This window comes from Pipistrellus kuhlii, unplaced genomic scaffold, assembly GCF_014108245.1.
Source record: "Pipistrellus kuhlii isolate mPipKuh1 unplaced genomic scaffold, mPipKuh1.p scaffold_m20_p_15, whole genome shotgun sequence".
Taxonomy (NCBI): domain Eukaryota; kingdom Metazoa; phylum Chordata; class Mammalia; order Chiroptera; family Vespertilionidae; genus Pipistrellus; species Pipistrellus kuhlii.
Window position 1 is genome coordinate 9,077,427 of NW_023425460.1, and position 24,612 is coordinate 9,102,038.

Below are 24,612 nucleotides of genomic sequence, written 5' to 3' on the forward strand. Positions count from 1 at the left end.
TCAGGTGGAAGAGAGTAAACAGGGTAAATGGTGACAGAAGACTAGATTTTGGATGGTGAGTGCACAATGCAATATGCAGATTATGTATTATACAATAGAACTGTACATTTGAAACCTGTATAATTTTATTGACCAATGTAACCCCAATAAATTCAATTAAAAAACTGTACCGAACATGACTTTCCACAGATGAGAAATTATAAGTTTCACATAACAGTTCCTTAAGGTCTGTAATTTTTAATCTTTAACTATTGAAATATGAGGCAAGGATGTCAACATCATGACTATCAATATTTAACATTTTCTTTTTCAAGGCAGTTAAGAATTCACATTTCCTGGCTTAGCATAAACTTTCTAGAAAGATTTGGTCATTTTGTCCCATTTTATCTAAAACAAACAGCATAAGCCAGAGGGAACAATAAGTTTGCTCAATTTAAAATACACAATACTTTATTACTATATATGATTGGCTCTATTCCTTACTCCATGAGGCTTTGATTTGTTGGACATGTAACTAAGAAAGGAGGGGGAGGAATTTTTCAGAGTCCCCAGAGTATTTATTCATATAACTTTGCTCCAATTCCCTCTCTATCTTCCTCAAATAAACTCTTCTTGATTACTATAATTTAAGCTTTATTCCATTAACAGAACTGGAAAGCTTTTCCCCTGGTTTTTATTTATAGCAAATTGTAACTCTACCCCCAGTTTCAGACTAGGCTCTCTCTCTCGTTCTTTTAAAATACAGGATTTCTTCAAAACAAACAAACAAAAATCTTACAAATAAAATATTACAGGATTTTTTCCAGCTGCACAAACTCCCAGAAGCCTGCAAGTCCTAATAACTCCTAAAGCAACAACTATACCTACAGACAACCCCCACCCACAGCTCGTCCATACTCTCATGACAACTTAAAGTAGGAGGATGATAAGGAGTTGTCAGGGATGCAATCAACAGCTTGCTGCACTTGGTTCCTATATCCAGAGCAGCCTCCTCTTGAAATTCAGATTAAAAGTTTAAAAATTGCCAAATTTCCTCTCAAAGAATTCATATAGTATTGCTTCCCTATCTCCTCCCTTTAAGCTTTAAATTATGAATCTCTTACAAAAAGTTTATGCTATTTGAGTTCTGGGACCAAGGGCTGGTAATGTGGCCCTTTTACATAGAAGGTAGAAAATAAGTTGTTGATTATGTTTTGAAATAAGTATTCCTTGAATTGAGGTTTCTGCTCATCTGTTTTACTATTTGAAGTAAAACATACTGTTCTAACCAGAAAGTTCCTGCTATTGCAATAGTACATTAGAAACCACCCTTTTTAATTTGTTTTCTTAACTCCAAGGCAGTTTACTCCTTATAATATCTCTGAGAAAGCAAAGTTATGGCTGAAGAGTACGGACTATACCATTATTATGATACCAACTGAATATTCAATGTGGGTCCTCAGTGTGATTTGGGTTCTGTTAATAGAAGCAAAGTGCCAAGAATTCCTGAAGTTTTAAGAAAACAAGTTAAGAGTTATTTTTTAAAATATTTGTGGCCATTTAGAGTTTAAGCCACAAGGCATATGCCTTATATGCTTCACTAAGAAGACTAAGAAGCTTTGGGGAAGAAACATTAAAGTGAACTTTGTAGTGAATTATAAACAACTTTTTGTGGAAAGTTTTTATAAACATTGAAAGCAACCAGCCTGTGAAACCTCTTTGATCAAATGCTAACAGAACCATTTCTTCGGCACTACTGAACCGCTTCATTCTGACATCAAGTAACAATCTCCAAGATTGTCCACCACTTAGACTGCTAGATGCCTGGCCTAAAAAATCACCAAAGGGGCACTCTTCAGCGGCAAAGGAAGATAGTAATAACTCTCTTCACTGACATGTTAACATATTTTAAAAGTATGTGACAGAACTGCAACATTTAAATCATTAGGATCTGAAACTAAAATTTACTAAGATAATAATGGGGGAAGAATGAGTGGCTCTGAGTTTTGTTTATAGCCTATTACTAAGGCAGCTTAGCAACATTTCTCTGAAACAGCTCCAGGAGGCAAGTGTTGGTCATAATCGTTCTTTCCCAACAAGCATAAAGGGCCAACCTTGGTGTCTGGAGGATAAAATGGAACAGGGGTGGGGAATCTTTCTTTCTGCCGGGGCCATTTTGGATATTTCTAACATCATTCAAGGATCATATAAAATTATCAACTTTAAAATTAGCCTGCTGTATTTGGTCAAACATTTAATTAACTCACCCCTAATGCTCAGGAGGGCCAGAGCAAATGATTTCGAGGGCCTTATATGGCCCACAGGCCAGATGTTCCCCACCCCTGAAATAGAACTCTCTGAGGGAAAACAAAAGATGTCTGGGTCAGAAGGAAAGATTTTCCTAAGAGAATGCAACAATTTTTCCCCGTTTTACTTCCTTTTTGAACTAGCAGCCTTTACATGTACAGTGGGACAACAGCAATCAACCATAAAAGTAAGTGAGAATCTTATTCTTTAACTATCTAATACCCCAAATGGAAGGTTTGTGGGACCCCTGCGTCAAGCAATTCTACCAAGGGGATTTTTCCAACAACATATGCTAACTTCAATATCTCAGTGTTACATTATGGTAATTCTCACAAGATTTCAGACTTTTCATTATTACTATCATTGTTGTGATTATTTATGATCAGTGACCTTTGATGTTACTATTGTAATTGTTTGAGGGTACCATGAATTGTACCTATACAAGATGGTGAACTTAATTGGTAAATGTTGTGTTACAATTTGCTATACTAACCAGCCATTCCCTTATTTCCTGAGACACAACAATACTGAAATTAGAGCAATTAATAACCCTACAATGGCCTCTAAGTGTTCAAGTGACAGGAGAAGTGGCACAGCTCTCACTTTCAATAAAAAACTATAAGTGATCACACTTAGTGAGGAAGACATGTCGAAAGCCACAAGAGGCCTTTTGTGCCGAACAGTCAAGTTGCGAATGCAAGGAAACAAATCCTGGAAGGAAATTAAAAGTGCTACGATAGTGACCACAGGGATCATATGAAAGCACAATAGCCTATAAAGTTTTAGTGTTCTAAATAAAAGATCAAACCAGCCACAACAGTCCCTAAGCCAAAGCCTAATTCAGAGCAAGGCCTTCCTCCCTTCAATTCTATGAAGGCTGAGAGAAGTGAGAAACTGCAGAAAAAAAGTATGAAGCTAACAGAGATAGACTCATGTTGGAAGAAGAAGCCATCTAGAACTCTTAAAGCTGGAGAGGAAGTCAATACCTGGCTTCAAAGCTTTAAAGGACAGGCTGATTCTCTTGTTAGGGGCTAATGCAGCTGGTGATTTTAAATTGAAGCCAATGCTCATGTACCATTATGAAAGTCCTAGAGCCCTTAAAATTATGCTAAGTCCAATCTGTCTGTGCTCAATAACAAAACAACAAAGCCTGGTTGATAGCACATCTATTTACAACTACTTTACTAAATATTTTAAGACCACTGTTGAGATCTACTGCTTAAAAACAAAGTTTCCTTTTAAAATATTACTGCTCTTTGACAATGCACCTGGTCATCCAAGTTCTGATGGAGATGGATGAGATTAATGTTGTTTTCATACCTTTAACACAACATCCATTCTGTAGCCCAAGGATCAAAGAGAGATTTTAACTTTCAAATCTTATTATTTAAAAAATACATTTTGAAAGGCTGCGGCTCCCAAAGATAGTGATTCCTCTGATGTACCTGGACAAAGTAAGTCTTCTGGGAAAGATTCACCATTCTAGATGCTATTAGGAACATTCATGATTCATGGGAAGAGATCAAAATAGTAACCTTAACAGGAATTTGGAAGAAGTTGATTCCAATCCTCATAAATGACTTTGAAGGTCAAGACTTCAATGAAAGAAGTGACTGCAAATGTGGTGGAAAAATCAAGATAACCAGAATTAGAAGTGAAGCCTGAAGATATGACTGAATTTCTGCAATCTCATGATAAAACTTTAACTTGTAAAGAGTTGCTATGTATTGATGAGCAAAGAAAGTGTTTCTTGAGATGGAATCTACTCCTTCTGAAGATGCTGTGATGACAGTTAAAATGAAAAAAAATAATTTAGAATTACATAAACTTAGTTGATAAAGCAGTAGCAGGGTATAAAAGAACTGACTCCAATTTTGAAAGAAGTTCTACTGTGGGTAAATGCTATTAAACAACGCCACATGTTACAGAGAAATCATTCATGAAAGAAAGAGTCAACTGATGCAGCAAGCCTCATTGTTTTCTTATTTTAAGATATTTCCATAACTACCCCAAGCTTCAGCAACTACCACCCTGATTAGTCAAAAGCAATGAATGAACATTGAGGCAAGACCCTCCACTAGCAAAAGAACATTATGATTCACTGAAGGCTCAGATGATGGTTAACATTTTTTAGCAAAACAACAACCAAAAACCTTTTAAATTTTTTAATATATTTTTATTGATTTCAGAGAGGAAGGGAGAGGAAGAGAGACAGAAACATCAGTGATGAGAGAGAATCATTGATAGGCTGCCTCCTGCCCGCCCCACACTGAGGACCAAGCCCCCAACCTAGGCATATGCCCTTGACCAGAATCGAACCTGGGACCCTTCAGTCCACAGACCAACACTCTATCCACTAAGCCAAACCAGCTAAGGCCAAAATCCTTTTTTTTTAAATTTGATATATTTTCCTTTGTTACTTTTTTTAGAGAGAGAAAGAGGGTAAGTAAGGGAGGGAGGGAGAGAGGGAGAGAGAAGCATCGATGTGAGAGAGAAACACCAACTGGTTGTCGCCCATACTTGCCCTTACCAGGGATCAAATCAATAACCTGGGTATGTGCCCTGACTAGGAATCAAACCCGCCACCTTTTGTTGTACAGGTTGACACTGAACCACAGAGGCCAGGGCCAAAAGAACATTTTAAATTCAGGTATGTATACTGTATTTTAGACATAATGCTATTGCACACTTTATAGACTACAATAGTGTAAACATGGTGTTCATATGCACTGGAAAACCAAAAAAATTACTGTCTTTAAAGTTTTTTTATTTTTTTACTAGAAGCCCGATGCATGAAAATGGGCCTTCCTTTCCCTGGCTGCCAGTACTGCCTTCACTCCAGCCCTGGAGCCACCTCTTTCAGCTCTGGCCCTGCCTTCCCACGCTGCCCAGAGACCCTGAGGGACTAGGGCAGTGCAGTGCAGAACACCTGCGTCATTGCTATGGCAATGACACAAGAGGCCTGCCCCTCCCCCTGCCACAAAAGCCTGTGTGTGCAAATTAACCCATCCTCTTTGTTGGGTTAATTTGCATACTCACACCTGATTGGCTGGTGGGCATCTCGAAGATACAGTCAATTTGTATTTTTCTCTTTTATTAGTGTAGATTGATTTTTAGATAGAGGAAGGGAAAAGGATAGAGATAGAAATAGAAACATCAATGAGAGAGAAACATTGATTGGCTGCTTCCTGCAAGCCCCCTGTAGGGATCAAGCCCATAAACTGACTCATGTTCTCACTGGGAATCAAGGCATAATTCCTCCTGGTTCATAGGCTGATGCTCAAACACTGAGCCACACTGGCGAGGCAATTCATGTCTTTATTGCGATATTCACTTTATTGTGGTGGTGTGGAATAAAATCCACAATATCTCTGAGGTATGCCTATAATTATCTCAAAATCAACATTTTAATTTTAAAAAAATAATTAATTTTTTAAATGCTGAACAAAAGTGCCCACGCACTGCAACCATTTTTCCACTGTTCCCTGTTACCATAGTCACTACAACTAGAACATCATACATTAGACACATGCATTCTTTCTATTAAAATTCTTTGGATGTTTAGTTATAAGTCTATTCATAGCATGATATTGTACACAGAATGCCCTAAAGACTCCACCAAAAAACTACTAGATTTAATAAAGGAATTTAGCAATATAGCAGGATACAAAATCAACACCCAAAAATTAATGGCTTTTTTACACACCAATAATGAATTCTCAGGAAGAAGAATTAAACAAACAATCCCATTTAACATAGCAATAAAAAATGTAAGATACCTAGTAATAAACTTAACCAAGAGCTGGTTGGGCTTGTGGAGCTCCCAGAGAGAGGATTCCGGATTCCGGGTCCCAGCCACGAGATTTCTGATCAGGATTGTTACAATGAGTCTATGGAAGCAAGCTCCCAGCAACTTCTTAAAGCAAATCATTGGACGACCAGTGGCGGTAAAACTAAATTCTGGAGTGGATTATCTAGGAGTCCTGGCTTGCCTGGATGGCTACATGAATATAACCTTGGAGCAGACATAAGAATATGTAAATGGACAACGGAAGAATAAGTATGGGGATGCATTTATCCGAGGAAACAACGTGTTATACATAAGCACACAGAAGAGAAGGATGTGAAGGTGTCAAGCGTATAGCACTCTTCAGACCTGGATATATTTTTTTATGAGATCTTTTTGGGGTTTTTTATATAATTTGTCGTATTTCATAATAATTGGTGATTTTTCAATTATTAAGTAGAAACAATAATGGTGATTTTTCACTGGCATAAGATAAATGTATAAAGTTGAGGATTTAGTTGTAAAGAATTCTTTCATATTTAAGTTTCAGTCATTTTATTTTACCTCTGTGTCTGTGCAGAATGTACAAAGAATTAAAGAAAAAGAAAGATCTTTGTTTTTCTCCCGCTCGCAAAAAAAAAAAAAAAAAAAAAACTTAACCAAGGAAGTAAAAGAGTTGTATTAAAAAAAATTCATGATATTGAAGAAACAGAGGAAGATATAAACAAGTTTGAAGAATATACTACATTCGTGGGTTGGTAGAATTAACATCATTAAAATGTCCATATTACCCAAAGCAATCTATAGATTCAATGCAAACCCTATTAAAATACTAATGACATATTTCACAGATCTAGGACAAATACTCCAAAGATTTATATGGAACCAAAAAAGATCCCAAATAGTTGCAGCCATCATGAGAAAGAAGAACAAAGTCGGAGGGATCACAATACCAGATAGCAAGTTATACTACAAAGCCACCATAATCAAAACAGCCTGGTATTGGCATAAGAACAGGCATATAGATCAATGGAACAGAAAGGAGACCCCAGAAATTGACCCAAGCCATTATGCTCAATTAATATTTGATAAAGGAGACAAGAGCAAACAATAGAACAAGAGTCTCTCTTCAATAAATGGTGTTGGGAGAATTGGACAGATATATGCAAAAAAAATAAAAATGAAACTAAACCACCAATTTACACCATACACAAAAATAAACTCAAAATGGATAAAAGACTTAAATGTAAGTTGTGAAACCATAAAAATCCTAGAAGAAACCATAGACAGCAAATCTCAGACATCTCTCATAGTAAACTGTTTGCAGATACATCTCCTAGTACAAAGGACACTAAGGAGAAAATAAACATATGGGACTGTATCAAAATAAAAGGCTTGTGCAGAGCAAAAGAAACCACTAACAAAATAAAAAAGAGAGACCACTATATGGGAGAACATATTTGGCAATGATTCATCTGATAAAGGGTTAATATCCAAAATATATAAACTCGTACTACTTAACTAAAGGAAAACAAGCAATCCAATTTAAAAAATGGGCAAAGGATCTAAATAGCCACTTCTCCAAAATGGACATATACATGCCCAAGAGACATATGAAAAAATGCTCAGTCACAGATCATCAGAGAGATGCAAATTAAAATGCCAATGAGGCTACTATCAACCAATGATAAGATGTGGAGAAAAGGGAACCCTAGTACTGCTGGTGGGAATGTGGACTAGTGCAGCCATTATAGAAAACAGTATGAAGTTTCCTCAAAAAATTAAATATGGGACTGCCATCTAACCCAGTGATCCCTCTCCTGGGAACATATCCTAAGAAACCCAAAACGTCAATCAGAAATGTTGCATGCACCTCTATGTTCATAGCTGCACAATTTATAACAGCTAAGACCTGGAAACAGCCCAAGTGCCCATCAGCAGATGAGTGGATAAAAAAAGCCATGGAACATTTATACCATGCAGCAGTAAAAAAGGTTCTCTTACCCTTTGAGTTGGCATAGAGAGATTGGAAAGTATTATGCTAAGCAAAATAAGCCAGTCAGAGAAAGTATTACATGATCTCACTAATGTGTGGAACGTAAGGAACAAAATAAACTGATGAACAAAATAGAGACACAGAAGCAAGGAACAGACTGTGGAATCTCAGAGGAAAGGCAAGGGTAGGGTGAGTGGGTGAGAAAAGATCAACCAAAGATCTTATATGCAAATATGCATAACCCATGGACACAGACAATAAGGTGGTGAATATTTGGGGTGGGGGTGGAGGTAGGTTAGAAGATGTCAATGGGGGAAAAGAGGGGACATATGCAATACTTTCAACCATAAAGATCTATATATAAATTTTTAAAAAGAATGTAAAATCCTCATTTTTATAAGAAAATTGTTATAACTTTGATTCAATATCCAATATCTTAATTTATAAATTTTCCAAAATTAACTTAGTAACTATTACTATTCCTGAAGCACTGTGCTGTCCAAAAAATTTCCAATATGTGAATTCTGTATATTAGTCTATAGCCGTAGTAATAAAAGTTTTTTAAAAAAAACACACAGGTAAATTAATTTTAATATATTTTATTTAACACAATATATCTAAAATATTATCATTTCCAACACGTAAATAATCCAATGTGTATTTTACATTTCCAGCTCATCTTAATTCAAACTACACACATTTCAAATCACCTGTGGCTAGGGATTACTATATGGAACAGCATGCATAAAGCAGTTCACTCCACTAGCTTCATAACCCTATTTGTAAATAAATTAGGATATACTACAAATATTACTTCCTCCTTAAAACATATACACTTTTAATCATCCATTCTAGAATCCTGCTTATGCCACCAGTCTTTCTTTGGTGTTCAAATCTACTCTCTACTGTTTTTCAGACGATGTATCTTCAAGCTTCTAGTATTTCTCTCATTTTGTACGATTTCTCAAAGACCACAGATAATCTCATGTAAATTCTGGGAACCATGGCTTTTTTTTTTTTTTCTGGGATAACTCCATGCTCCCTTATAGGCTCTTCACTATTCTCAGACTTAAAATACCCTTCATTGGTGTCATTTTCCATCCTTCAAGTCAAAAGAGGTTTATTATCGAAATGTGAATAAGAGGTAAGGCATTATGCTTTCATTGACACCTGTGTAAACAGCATTATGTATAAAAGCAAACCCCCCATTCTTACCCATTCCTATTATGCCAGCTTTATTTAAAAAAAATAAAATAAAATAAAAATAAAAAAATAAATACACACACACACACACACACACACACACACACAACATTTTTGTTGACTTAGTAACTTTAGAAACCTCATCTCGTTTTGAGCCCATTCTGATAAGACTCTAAAGTCACTCTTGACGGCATATCCTCCCCATTGGTATTTTGTAAATGTCTTAGAAAGCAATGAATTTCTTTTGTAGTATGCATTAGTTTTTAAAGAATCCTTCCCAGTACTTACTCATAAGTTCCAATTAATACTGTTACTAGGTATTTACTGGACAAGTGAGATTTTTCTTTCCTTTTTGGACCACGTTCAACGTAAAGCCTCTCCTTCACAGATTTTTGTTGATTTTTAAAGTTTAACTTTCAAAATAATTTTGCAATTTTCTTTAGCAAGCATATTTCACCATTATAGTAAAAAAATTAATTCTTTTTAAAAAATATATTTATTGATTTTTTACAGAGAGGAAGGGAGAGGGACAGAGAGTTAGAAACATCGATGAGAGAGAAACATTAATCAGCTGCCTCTTGCACACTCCCTGGGGATGTGCCTGCAACCAAGGCACAGGCCCTTGACTGGAATCGAACCTGGGACCCTTGAGTCCGCAGGCCGATGCTCTATCCACTGAGCCAAACCGGTGAGGGCAATTAATTCTTTTTTTAAAGTAGGCCCAGGTTTGCTTTATCTACTTTTTATAAAATTAAATGCCAGAAACATTTGTCAAGACTGATAGGTCCTCAATTTCAGCTAAATAAGACTAAATTTTACCACATATATATATATATTTTTTGAAACATAATGTATAACAGGTACTATCAATTAAGTGCCTATTAAGCACTAGCTTATATGCTCCTCATACATTGTCTCATCTTATCTTTACAATAACTTTACAAGATAGATTTTATCCATCCCTTTTTATATATAAGACTTACATTTAGAAAGAAAAACGCGACTTGTACAAGGTCACCAAGGAGAAAATGGTAGATTTAGAGACCCTGTATGCCACCACACAGTCTGCGTTCTTTTCAGTTCTCTCTCCCTTTCTTTCAGCACTCTTTACAGACATTCTATTAGTGTGGGGGGTTTTTTGTTTTTTGTTTTCATTTAATATTAATCAGGTACAAATGCCCTTACTAAAATATTACACTCATATCAAACCCAGTAAATGTAGAAACAAACCAAAAGGCCAATTTTGGTATCATGGATGCTCTGCTGTAATTTAATCAAGCTAAGAATATACTTAACAGCTGTCATTTGCTACTATTGAATATAATACACAGTACATATGATAGCTATGTAAAGCATTCTTATGATCCAGTTAAACCAGTTAGGAATTCTTTGAATACCCAAATTCCTTTTGAGGGAGGGTAAAACAAATACATACTCAAAATGTTATGTACAAAACCTTGCAGTACCAGGTACAAATGTTTCTTATCTTCCATGTGAGGGAGTATACTGACGGAGTTTGCTAGAAACCAACGGCATTTGTTTGGCATATTGGCTATAATGCCTTCCCTGTTCAATCAGCTTCCCATAGGAATTAAAGGGATTTAATTCATTTCATTAGATCCCAATATATTTAATCTATACTGGTAGTGCTTTATAAATTCTTCCACTTATCTGTCTTTGTGCATCAACAATCTCCATTTCAATTTTTTTTTAAAAACACATGACTTAGTGTGACTGGCACTTTAAAAAGCTAAAAGACACTGAAAAGGACACATAACTGCCTTCTTTGGGAAAAGATTCTGAATTTTCAGACTGAAAATGAATGGATAACAAATTCATAAGGAAGTAAAGCTTTAAAAAGCATCTCTACTCTTTTTTTTTTTATTGTATTTTATTAATTTTGTACAGAGAGGAAGGGAGAGGTGTAGAGAGCTAGAAACATCGATGAGAGAGAGTCATCGAACAGCTGCCTCTTGCACACCCCCTTACCGGGGATATGCCCGCAACCAAAGTACATGTCCTTGACCGGAATCGAACCCGGGTCCCTTCAGTCCCCAAGCCGATGCTCTATCCATTGAGCCAAAGCGGTTTCGGCAGCATCCCTACTCTTAAAACTCAACAACAGAAAGACAAACAACCCAATTTAAAAATGGGCTAAGGATTTGAATAGGCATCTTTTCAAAGGAAATATAAAAATGGAAAGTATATCCAATATCATTAGTCATTAGGGAAATGCAGAGCAAAACCACAATGAGATACTGCTAAACACTCACTAGCATGGCTAAAGTAAAAAAGACAATAGCCTCCCCTCTCATTTAATTGAGTCTTCCGTCAAAAAAGCTCATATGGTAGCATGTGCTTTCTTTCCTTTCTCTTTTCTGGAAATAGGGTGATTCCAACAGAACAGAAGTTTGTTTCTTGGTCATCAGTGCTTCAGCTATTTATACTCTAATCTAAATTAAACTAAAAAATAAACAAACACAGATAATGATGAGCATTACTGAGGATGTATGGAAACTGGAACCCTCACACATTGCTGACAGGACTGTAAAATGGTAATGTCACTTTAGAAAACAGTTCAGCAGTTCCTCAAAAAGTTAAACATAGAATTATCCTTTGACCCTGCAAGTCTACTCCTATGTATATACCCAAGAGAAATGAAAACATATGCTCACACAACAACAACAACAACAAAAACAACACACCAAAAAAACACTTGTACAAAAATGTTTATTGCAGCATTATTCATAGTAGTCAAAAATGGAAACAACCCAAATATCCATCAACTACTGAATGGAAGAATAAAATACATGTATCCACACAATGAAATATTGTGGATTAAACTATGCAATAAAAGAGAAAGAAGTACTGAAGCATGGTACATCATGATGATCCTTAAAAACATTACGTTAAATGAAAGAATCCTGTTCACAAAGGCCATGTGTTGCATGATTCCATTTAAGTAAAATGTTCTGATTAGGAAAATCTATAGAAATAAGAAAATAAATTAGTGATTGCCAGAGGATAAGTGTAAGAGAGGATGGAGAGTGATTGCTAATAGGTACAGGTGTTTGTTTGTTTTTAATTTAAATTTTATTTTTCAATTATAGTTTACATGCAATATTATTTTGTATTAGTTTCAGGTGTACAGTATAGACAATTATATACTTTACAAAGTGTTCTCCCAAATATTTCCAGTACCTACCTGGCACCATACATAATTATTATAATACTAGAGGCCCAATACACAAAAATTTCTGCAAGAGTAGGCCTTCCTTCCCCCGGCTGATGGCACCAGCTTCCCGAGACCTGGGCTTTGCTCCAGCCCGGCTTCATCTGGAAGGACGTCTGAATGATGCCTGGAAGGACTTCCGGCCTAATTAGCATATTACCCTTTTATTACTACAGATTGACTATATTCCCTATGCTATACTTTACATCCCATGACTCTTTTGTAACTACCAATTTGTATTTCTTAATCGTTTCACCTTTTTCACCCAGTTCCCCAAAAGCCTCTCCTCTGTCAACCTTCAGTCTGTTCTCGGTATCAAGTCTGTTTCTATTTCATTCGTTTATTTATTTGGGTATGGGTATTTCTTTGTGGTGATGAAAACATTCTGGAATTAATGCAGAACTCGGCACTTAAAATCACATAATTGTATGTTTTAAAAGGATGACTGTTAAGGTATGTAAAATATATCTCAATAAAGCTGCTAGTAAAAAGCGAGAGTCCTATCCTTTGTCACTGAAGTTAAGGACAGCCACAGCCTTCACTTATCCATTCCATGGGTGCTCACTGATAAGAATAGCTAGAATAAAAGACTCTGAGTCAAAGAAGTTAGTAATTGTTATTTTCTCATAGGTTTGTTCTATACACATCTTTATTTATTTATTTATTTATTTATTTATTTATTTTTGCCATTTAATAAGAATGATACAGCCCTAGGCAGTGTTGCTAAAGGGTTAGAGCGTTGGTCCGGACACCAAAGGGCCATGTGTTGGATTCCTAGTCAAGGGCATGTACCTGGGGTTCAGATTCCAGCCCCTGTCGGGGCGCATGTGGGAGGCAACCAATCAATTAATCTCTTCACATTGATGTTCTTCTCTCTCTGTATGTGTGTAGTGTGTGTGTGTGTGTGCGCGCGCGCTCGTGCGCGTGTATTCCCCTCCTTCTTTTCCACTCTTTCTAAAAAGCAATGGGAAAAAAATTCTCCGCTGAGGATTAACAACAAAAAAGAATGATACAAACCATTTTTTTCCTTTTAAACATTCTAAATAAATACAACCCAATATAACAGTAAAAAAAAAAAAAAAAAAAAAAAAAAGTCACAGCTGTTTTCGGAGTGCAGAAAACAAAAGCAGCTCTGGGAATATATAAAAAGGAAGTTTAGAGACAGAGTACACTTCAAACTCAATTAAAAAAAACACACCACAAAACACTGGATGGCTAATGAGCCTTTAAAATGAAAGTTTCTAAGTATAATATTCACAAATTCACGAAGTGGCACACTCTACAAACAGTAAAAATTGCATTCAAATAAAGCCTTCTATTCTATGTGAGACCTCCATTTCCTGGATGAGAAAAGGGAGTCTATGATTTTCATCAAGATTCTAAAAACAGAAAATAAGATAAATTCCCAACAACTATTCTACACCCATTAGTCAGTAATCTTTGGGTTACCAACAGAGCAAAACAAGCTTGAAGTGATTTAAACACTAGGGAAATGTACTGTCCATCCATGAAGGACCAGAGGTAGAAGTAGCCTTAAGGCTAGTTAATCTGGCAGTTCCACAACATCTCCAATGTGTCCCTCCTTAACCTCACTGCCGGTTGTTCCTGTGGTTTCTAAAATGACACCCAGGCCCCTAGCCCGTGAGGCTCAGTGTTTTTTGGTGTGTGTTTTTAAACATATTTTTTTTTATTGATTTCAGAGAGAAAGAGAGAGGGAGGGGGAAATAGAAACATCAATAATGAGAGATAATCACTGATGTGCTGCCTCCAGCATGCCTTACATCGGAGTGAGCCCGCAACCCAGGCATGTGCCTTAACTGGGAATGGAACCGTGACCTCCTGGATTATAGGTTGATGTTCAACCAATGAGTCATACTGACTGGGCTAGCCCAGTGGTTTTTTAACTTTTTCAACCACAATAAGAAACATATTTTACATGAAGACTCAGTACACATAAATATACACAGATAAGTTAACATGAAATAATACCTATCTTTACCATGCATTTTTTTTAATTACACTTATTTTTTTATTTTTTTTTTAAGTTGGCTGCCCCTCTACTAAGTTGATCCTATGACCCTTTAATAAGTCATGTCTGGCAACTTCAGAACCACTGACTTAGGCTGATCAAAGCTTGCACATGAGGGTAGGGTCAAATTCAGATACCATACTGCTACTGGTATTTAATGGAGAGAGACCAATTCGCTGCTAAATATCTTACAATGCACAGGACAGTCCCCCAATCACAAATAATTATCTGCTCCAAAATATCAGTAGTGCCAAGGTTGAGAAACTCTGAGATAGAGTATTTCCACCTACAGTCTTGTCAGTCTATCTAAAGTACAAATGCCACTCTGTAGAATGATAATATTAGATGTATCTGGACTATTTGAATTGGAAAATGGAAAACAGAGTAAACAAGAGACAGAGTCTACTTTATTCAGAGTGGTAACTGTTCTGCATTCCAAAGGCAAAGTTATCTCATTTTATGGGATTGAGTTCTTTTTAAGAAGAGTCTAAAGAAGTATTTTTCTGTAACTTCACAATATAATACAATTATTTACCAAGAAATATCTGGGATTGGGTCCTTTTGCTATTCTGAAGTAGTTATAAGAGCTAACACAATACAAGGAACTGTAACCACAAAACATTTTTCCTGTGCATCAAGGTGAGAGGAATAAAGAAGCAATGTCTCTCAAGGCCCATCAGATTGGGGAGAGGGAATGAAAACAGAAGGCTCCATCCCACTACTCTCTTAACATGTAGTCTTCCTTTGCTAGAAACCTCATGCTGTTCTCCTCATAAACGGTATACAAACAATTTTAGTCACTCTATGAGATCCAAGAGCTTTGAAGGCTTAATAACTCAGAAATCTATCATTTTTTCTCCACACTTATAATTATATCCCTTTTCTCAATAGGACATCTCAGGGGAAGAAAATGAAATAAAATGAGTGCCCTCAAACTTCTCAATAGGACATCTCAGGGAAAGAAGACAAAAGAAAATGAGAGTCCAAAACAAAACATTACAAAACCCTTCTCTCCTATGTTATCTTATATTACACTCCCTCCAACTCACTATACTCCAGCAACATCGGCCATTTGGCTGTTCCTCCAATAAGCCAACTTCATTCCCATCCCAAACCCCAATCCTGGTCCCAATCCATCTTTTCATCTATTTATTCAACTGAACTATTCTTCACCCTTATTACATGGATTCCTTCTTGTCATTTAGGGCTCAGCTTGAGTGTCTTGACCTCAGAGAGGCCTTCTCCGACTCTTCAAATGTCAATTGACCCTGAAATCACTCTCTATCATTATCAAATTTCCCATGGTTTTTAATTAGTTGGCACCTTTAACTAGCCTTCTTCATTTGGAAAATTTCTCATTTCATAATTCTTGCCTCCCCAAGATAAAGGGCAGATATTCACTTTACCAGTTTCTCTTGAAAACTGGAAGCAGGTAAGTGACCTTGGTTCTGCCAACCTACCACATCCACATGATATTTCAATTAGGAAACAAGTGATATAATAGAGACACCATATGGAATCCATTCTGAAGGACATTTCAGACAAATATCAGCTTTATTTCAGTAGGAGAAATGACAAAGATCCTAGCAGTTGCATCTCATCCTCAGGATAAACAGTGTGAACTCCAATACCTGTTCCCAGTGGCAAAAGCAGTAGACCCAAATGATGTAGATTAGTGGTACAATTTGGGCTTTGTTCCTGGCTAACTATGGTGTTTCCCCAAAAATAAGACATCCTCCGAAAATAAGACCTACTTACAAGTTTCCTTCTGAGTGAAATATAAGGCATCCCCCAGAAAATAAGGTCCCCCTAGGCTAAACATGAGAGATTTGGTCCACTGATTCTGAAAGAAATGGAGTCACAAGAAATTCACCAGGAAATTCAGGAATTGGATTGTTATGATGATGTTCCAGAAGATGATGACATGATTGTCATTGAATAAATGGGTAAATTCTCGATACTGTAGGATTCACAGTTTGTCTGGTTTGTGTTGACAACTACCGTACTACTGTACCGTATACAGTAATAAATTTCCTTTATTTTCATTTAACAATAAATGTGTACCATATTTTTCTTCATGGAAAAATAAGACATCCTCTGAAAATAAACTAGCGCATCTTTGGGAGCAAAAATTAATATAAGACACTGTCTTATTTTCGGGGAAACAGGGTAGAACCCAAGACTCATTCTCTGGCTTCCTGTAAAGATTTTGTGAGCTACCTAATAACCTTTAAAAATATGTTTTCTGCTTAAACTAACTAGAGTGGGTTATGCCATTTACAACTAAAATATCTGATTTATTCTTCATGAATGTCTTACTAATATTTTCTTGTTAATTATTTATTTAATAGCTGTCTCTCCCACAAGAACATAAACTCCATGAGGACAGATAGGCACCTTATTTATCTTGTTCATCCCCATATACCCAGTATTTAGAGTAGGATGCATATACAGAGGCACTCAATAAAACCCCAAAAACAAAACAACAAAAAATAACAAATCTCTCTACTGCTACATAAATATATTCTTAGGAACCAGGTGGAAGAAATTGAAAATATCAGTGCTATGGGAGTTAAGAGCTTAAAAGGCTCATGGGACCTGGAGAAGTTAGAGAGTGTTCATAAGGGGGATGGCACTTGAATATTGAAACAATGCGCAAAGTCACTAATCATCAGAGAAATGCAAATTAAAACCACAATGAGGTATCAACTCACACCTGTCATAATGGCTACCATCAATAAGCCAACAATAAGTGCTGGCTAGGATGTGGAATGCACTGTTGGTGGAAATGCAGGCTGGTGCGGCCACTGTGGAAAACAGTATGGAGTTTCCTAAATTTAAAATGGAGCTGCCTTGACACAGCAACCCTACATCTGAAAATACAGGGATGGGCAACAGTAGGCTTATAGTTGTTATACAAATAAATAAAACAATAATTAATAAATAATAATGCAAGAATAAATTCCGTTTGTGGTTGTAAATATGCAGGACAGAATTTATTCTTATATTGTTATTTATTAATTATTGTGTTATTTGTATTAAAACTGTAAACCTACTTTTTTTGCCCATCTCTGTATAACCAAAGACATCCAAACACTTATTTGAAAGAATATATGTATCCCTATGTTCACTGCAGTGTTATTTACAATAGCCAAAATCTGGAAATAGCACAAGTGCCCATCAGTAGATGGGTGAATAAAAAAGCTGTTGTTCATTTACATAATGGAATATTACTTGTTCATAAAAAATCTGACAGCATGGATGGATCTGCGGATTATTATATTAAATAAGCCAACAAGAGAAAGACAGATACCATATGATCTCACTTATATGTGGAATCTAATAGATAAAATAAACTAACAAACGAAATAGAAACAGGCATGGATACATGGAACAGACTGATAGCTCAGAGGGGATGGGGGTTAAGGAGACTGGATGAAAGAAGGTGAAGGTATTAAGCAAAACAAACAAACAAACAAAAACATATATATATAACATAGAGACACAGACAACAGTGTGCTAATAGCCAGAAGGAAAGGGAGGTGGAGATGGGCAAAGGGGACAGAAAGACTTTGCTTTGGGTGATGGACACACTGTGCAGTGTGAGATGATATTCTGTTTAGTTGTACACTTGAAAATTGTATGGTTTGTGTACCAATGTCACCCCAATAAATTAAATTAAAAACAAGAAAAGATGGACTGTAATGATCTTTCCATAGGAGTGTAGAAGAAGAACTTTGGGACTTTCAAAGGATGAGAACAAATGAATGGCACTGAAAGTGTGACAAACAAAAAGAAAAAAGAAAAAAAGGATTAAGGAACAGTGTTGGCTCTCAGTGGGAAACACCTAAATATGCAAAATGGAAAAGAATACCAATGGTTCTGAATGCTAGACTTGGTAATGTTGTATTTGATGTTTCAAAAGCACTAATTCTCAATGAGCACTTTCATATATTCTTTATTCTAGATATCTGCTGTGTAAAAACTACAACAGCTACCCACACATTTTCAACAGCAGCTCCTCTCTGAACACTGAAGTTCTATATTTATCTGTTCAAGCTGAGAGACTACTAGAGAAAGAGATTCTGATAATTATCCTCTTGTAACCAAGAATATGCTCAATTTAAAGATTAAAATCTATTATCAAATTGTCCTTTATTTCTTAACCCTATCCTCAAAGTCAAATTTAAAAATCTGTCTCAATTCCATTTATCATCCAGTCTACTAGAATACTACCTTCATACTGAGTACATAAGTTAGAACATTGAAGAAAGAATTTCATAACATACTCAGAAGACAAAAAGACAATTTTATGAAGTTAACTCTTCAGATAAAGTCTTCTAATCCTCTAATAACTGTAAAAAGGCTACATAATTATATTTTACTAGAGGCCCAGGGCAGTAACCAATTCTGTTCACACAGTAACACATTACAAAAGGCTCATAAAGTGAATATTATTTTGGATTTTGGGGGGCTTTTTTTTTTTTTCAATTTTCCTGAGACTTATTTTGAATGAAAAGATGGTTTATTCTTTAAAATTCTCAAGTATGCCACCAAAAAATAAAATTTATTTTGGAAATTGTATTATAAATACAAACAATGATACAGCCAGTCTTTGGAATATTATGCTACCATTAAATGTTCATGGTAGCTTCATTAAATATTTGGTACAATACTAAGCAAAGGAAGCAAAATACAGTCATACAGTTTTATGCTATACATAAAAATGAACAGTTTTTTTTTTTTTATCAAAAGCAAGATAAGCTCTGGCTGACCGGCTCAGTGGTTAGGGCATCAGCCCTTGGACCGAAGTATCACAGGTTCAAGGGCAAGTACTTTGGTTGCAGGTTCAATCCCCAGTCCCAGTCAAGGCACATGCAGGGAGGCAACCAATCAATGTGTCTCTCTCATGAATATTCCTCTCTTTTCCTTTCTCTCTCTATCTTTCCCCCACCCCTCCTTTCCTCCTTCCCTTCTCTCTAAAGATCAATGGGGAAAATATCCTTAAGTGAAGATTATTATTTAAAAAAAAAAAAAGAAAGAAAAAAAAGGCAAGATAAACACCATAAAAAAAGGTCTGGAAGGCAATATAAAAATGTTAACAATAGTTGTCTCTGAGTAACATTTTCTTCTTACTTTCATTTCTCTGTATATTTTACTTTTTCTATGATAAAGATTTAACATATAGCTATGAGCTTTTAAAATGGATAATTCTAAATGTGTTAGGAAAAAAAGAATCATAGCACCATATACATAGCAGAAGACTGAGTTTATTTTTGCTCTCTCTGACAAATTTGTCTGGTAATAAATAAAATGTAGTTGTAAAAATTAAAAATAAAAACCCTCAGTTGTGTTGTGAATCATCAACTGCTCCAAAAAAAATAAAGTCTTAATTTAAAAATACCCAGAAGATAAAACATTTTTCTGAAGACCTAAGTGACAGAACAAAGGAAATTAAGCTTTCATAAGAGAAAGGGAAATTTTCTCCATGTCCAAGTCTTGAAGGAAGATATATTGCAAATTTTAGTTAAAGTGTCATTCAATGTAACACATAAGTTCATAAAAAAGAAACAGATTTTTTTCCAGTTTTTAATGGTCTATTAGGAAAAAGTGACAGTTTTCAGTTCAAGTTACTCTCTTCTCTGACCTCTGTGATTCAAACTCCCAAATAAAAATGTGTTATAATAATTACTCAACAAATGATTAATTTAAAAAAGTAACTCCAGCTATCAGAATTTCAACTCTAATTACACTGAAATTTTACTTGTAGAAAAAAGAAAACTCTGACAGTAGCTACAACTTAATCTTGCTACTTTATTGTAATGGTTGTCTATGCCTAGACTAAGTCAAGTGGAAGGTTGGATTCCACTTCAAGAAAGAAAAAGGGAGCAACTGAAATCAAGGGGGAAAGGCAACATCTAGTGCGACAGAGGTCATACCTCCTTAATTATAATAAACCATTGTGCTAACTGGCCTATCAATTTTAATATTTGTGTAGAAAAATGCTCGTATAAACTCATTTCAATCTTCAAATAAAATGTACAAATTCCATTTTCACATTACTTCCACAGATCTGAAAACTCAGTGAGAATAACATACTACACCAATAAGCCTAACCGTAAATATTGTAGAGTTCCTCATAAGGAGCTTAAGTGAACAGTTATTTTGAGTTGCAATTACCAATGACAGGCCCAAAGTGATTTATTTGTACGTGTTGCAGATATTCTCATTTCAAACAAAATGGAATGATTCTTTTTCGGTCTCAACAGAAATATAACCATTATCCCCACCTACAGAAAACACTGCCTAGAAAAAGTAGCAATGAATCACCATTGCCAGTCATCAGACAGGTACAAAAACACTGTAGTCTATATTAGAAATCATCTCAACAACCAATAAAATAAAAATTCCTGCTGAAACCGGTTTGGCTCAGTGGACAGAGCGTCGGCCTATGGACTGAAAAGTCCCGGGTTCAATTCCGGTCAAGGGCATATACCTTGGTTGCGGGCACAACCCCAGTAGGGGTGGTGCAGGAGGCAGCTGATCGATGATTCTCTCTCATCGATGTTTCTCTCTATCCCTCTCTCTCCTCTCTGTAAAAAAAATCAATAAAATATATTTTTAAAATAAATAAATAAATAAATAAATAAATAAATTTAAAAAAATTCATTCCATACAAAGGATGTTTATTCCCAAATGGAGAAATATACTCAAATGTGCATCTTTAAAATAAGTATTTATTCATTCATTCAGCCACTACTTGAGAGACTGTGTTATTAAGCATTCTTTTAGGTGCTAAGGATTCTCTCGTGAAGAAAATGTTCCTCCTATAACGAAGGAAGGGAGAGCAAGTAATACATAACATATGAAATGTTGGGAAAACCAAGAAAAAATAAAGCAAAGTACGTAATGGGAAAGGAGAGTGTTGAGTAGATGGGGAAAGATTGCAAATTTATATTGGCAGATCATGGATATTTGAAAAAGATAAGAAAAAAGCAAGCCTGCATATATTCAGAAGAGCATTCTAGTTGTAGAAAAATGTACTGCACATCTGGCCTGTCTGGGGTGGACGGGGGAAAGTGGCAGCAGTTGGAGGGCTGGGTGGGGAGCCAAATGTTCAGCAGTGGTAAGCTGGCGTTGGCGGGTAACGAGCTGAAAAGCAGATTATTATACATTCTACAATTCCATAGTGGGAGTAATTATTCCACAGAAACAGGCAAATGCTACAAATCAGAGGTTTCCCCACTCTGGAAATCTGGTTTATTATCAGCACATTGCTACCTATGGGCTACTTTAAGTACAGTCATGCAGCACATAATGACATTTTTGTCAACAACAGACTGCAAAAATGGCGATAGCCTAGTATGATTATAATAGAGCTGAAAATTCCTATCCCCTGCCCTAGCCAGTTGGCTCAGTGGATACAGCACCAGCCTGGGACTTTCCAGTTAAGGGTACAGACCTCAGCTGCAGGCTCAATCCCCAGTGTGGGAGGCATCATTTGATGTATCTCTCTCACATTGATGACTCTCTCTCTCTGTTTCTCCCTCCCTTCCACTCTCTCTAAAAAAATCAATGGAAAAATATTCTCAGGTGAGGATTGACAGGCAAACAAAATTCCTATCACCTACTAATATCATAGCCGTGTTAATATCATAGCACAACACATTACTCACATTTGTGGTGATAGTGGTGTAAACAAACCCATTGCCAGTCCTATAAAAGCACCTATAATAATAAAAGCGTAATATGCTAATTAGACCAGACAATCTTCCGGACGAAGCCACAGCTGAGGGGGTCAAGCCCTTTGCACTAATTTCGTGCATTGGGCCTCTAGTAGCATATATAACTATATACAGTACATAATACCTGATAATGATAATAAATGACAATATTACTGGCTTACATATTTACTATACTATAATTATTATTATCTTAGAGTATACTCTATTTATAAAAAAAAAACAAAAAAAAAAAAAAAAAAAAAAAAAAAAACCTGCTATAGTCCTAGCCAGTGTTTCTCAGTGGTTAGAACATTGGCCTGTGCACTGAAGTCTCGGGTTACATTCCAAGTCAAGGGCACCTATCTGGTTGGAGCACATGTGAGAGGCAACCAATCAAGGTCTCTCTCTCATATCAATGTTTCTCTCTCCCTCTCCTCCTCCCTCTCTGTCTCTCCCCCTCTTTCCTCCCATCCCTTCCACTCTCTCTAAAAAAATCAATGGTAAAAATATCCTCAGATAAGGATTAACAAAAAAAAAAAAAAAAATTTCAAAAGTGTGCTGTAGTGAGCCTATGTTTTGCAGGCAATAGTCTCAAATATCTCATGTTTACCAAGCATCTCCTGGTTGCGTTATTTTCTCTTCCCTTGATGTAATCTTGTGTTGTTTTGTACAACATGCTGTACAGGTTTGTAGCCTCGGAGCAATAGGCTGTAACATACGGTCTAGGTGTGTAGTAGGTTATATGTACCATATAGGTTTGTGTAAGTACACTCTAGCATGTTTGAACAATGAAATCGCCTATCGACACATTTCTTAGAACATATCCCTATGGTACATAACTGTACTTTGTCTTTTACTTCGAGTGAGATCAGAAACTGTTGGAGGGGTAGTCTTCTACCTGGTGTCATTACTCCCATTACTTGAGTTCTGGCAATGGAAAACAAAAGGCAAAAGCAGAGAGACTAATTTGGAGGCTGTTGATATCATCTAGGTTAGATATGGTGGTGGCCTAAACCGAAGTGCCAGTGGTGAGACTGTGAGAAAAAGCCCAATTCTGGATATGAAGAGCTGTTCTAATTTGGATCAGTATGTGGCAATAGTAAACAAGCTTCCTGCCAACAATTCAATGATATCTAGCTCTAATCTAAATATATCATTCCTGGTTCTGTATTAAGACTGCTAGTTGGATTTGTAAAGAAGCACACAAAAACAAGTCTCAGATGAGCATCATAGATATTAGCTATTAACAGTTCTGTTATCATTCAAATGATAAACATATAGTAGTACATTTATTAAGTACCTGTTATATATAAGGCACTGCAGGAAATATAAAAAACAAACAAACTATAATCCAAGCCCTCAACTTAAAGGAGGTTACAATCTAAAGTGTAAACTGAATCATCCATATATAAAAGATACAGATTGAAGGCCATGCAAGTACAAAGTGTGTGCTGGGCTAATGAGTATTCTATAAATTGGGAAAAGGGAGGGGGGGAAAAAAATCACTGAACAGATGGGACTTCAGCTAGGCCTTGAAGTATACATAGTACGAGATTGTGAGAGAGGAAGAAAAAACAAGTAAGAGCCTTACGGGCAGTGGATCTTCAAAATAAAAGAGCTAAGGTAAAGGTAGAAATGCTCGATGATTGGGGACTAGCCTATTCAATGCATTCAGGAGCACTGTAAGATACAGTCTATAACTATGGAATATGGAGGCATATATTTGAACTCCCAGTTCCATCACTGATGGGCATGTTACTTAGAACCTTCCAGCCTCTATTTCCTCAGCAGTGTCAATTACAGTCCCTACTTCATAGGACTAAACTAAATAAAATCAAGTATGCATGGTTCTTCACACAACCTGGAAGTTAGTAAGCAGTTACTGGTTATTAAAAAAAAAAAATCATTAAAGAGAAAAAGTTAGACTGTAACTCAATTATAGAAGGCCTTGAATATGAGATTAAGGAATTTGCATTAAATCCTTTTGTGTGAAAAATGATTTTGTAAGTGAAATTGTAGAAAGAAATCTGGCAGGAAGATATAGAATGTATTGGCTACAGAGGAAACACTGGAAGTTGATTTGCTATTTAAGCAAAAGTCCAGGCACATGGATACGAGTTTTACACTAGTGTAAAGGTAGTGACAACGGAAATACAAAGTACAATTTAAGTGAGATGACAAAGGTAGGCTACACCTAGGATTTAGTTAGTAAATAAAAGGGTGGGATACTGAACTGTATACTTAAGAAATGGTTAAGATGCCCAGCCAATGTGGCTCAGTGGTTGAGTGACAACCCAAAGAGAGGTCACAGGTTCAATTCCTAGCCAGGTTTATTGCCAGTAGGGGGCATGTGGG

General features: G+C 36.1%; 1 protein-coding gene and 1 pseudogene across 5 annotated transcripts in view; one reads left to right on the forward strand and one right to left on the reverse strand.

Moving 5' to 3' along the window:
* Positions 1–24,612, reverse strand: part of MCU (mitochondrial calcium uniporter) — a 170,404-nt gene that overhangs the window by 123,409 nt on the left and 22,383 nt on the right. The gene's annotated exons all lie outside the window — the stretch shown is intronic.
* LOC118718886 lies at positions 6,097–6,667 on the forward strand (annotated as a pseudogene).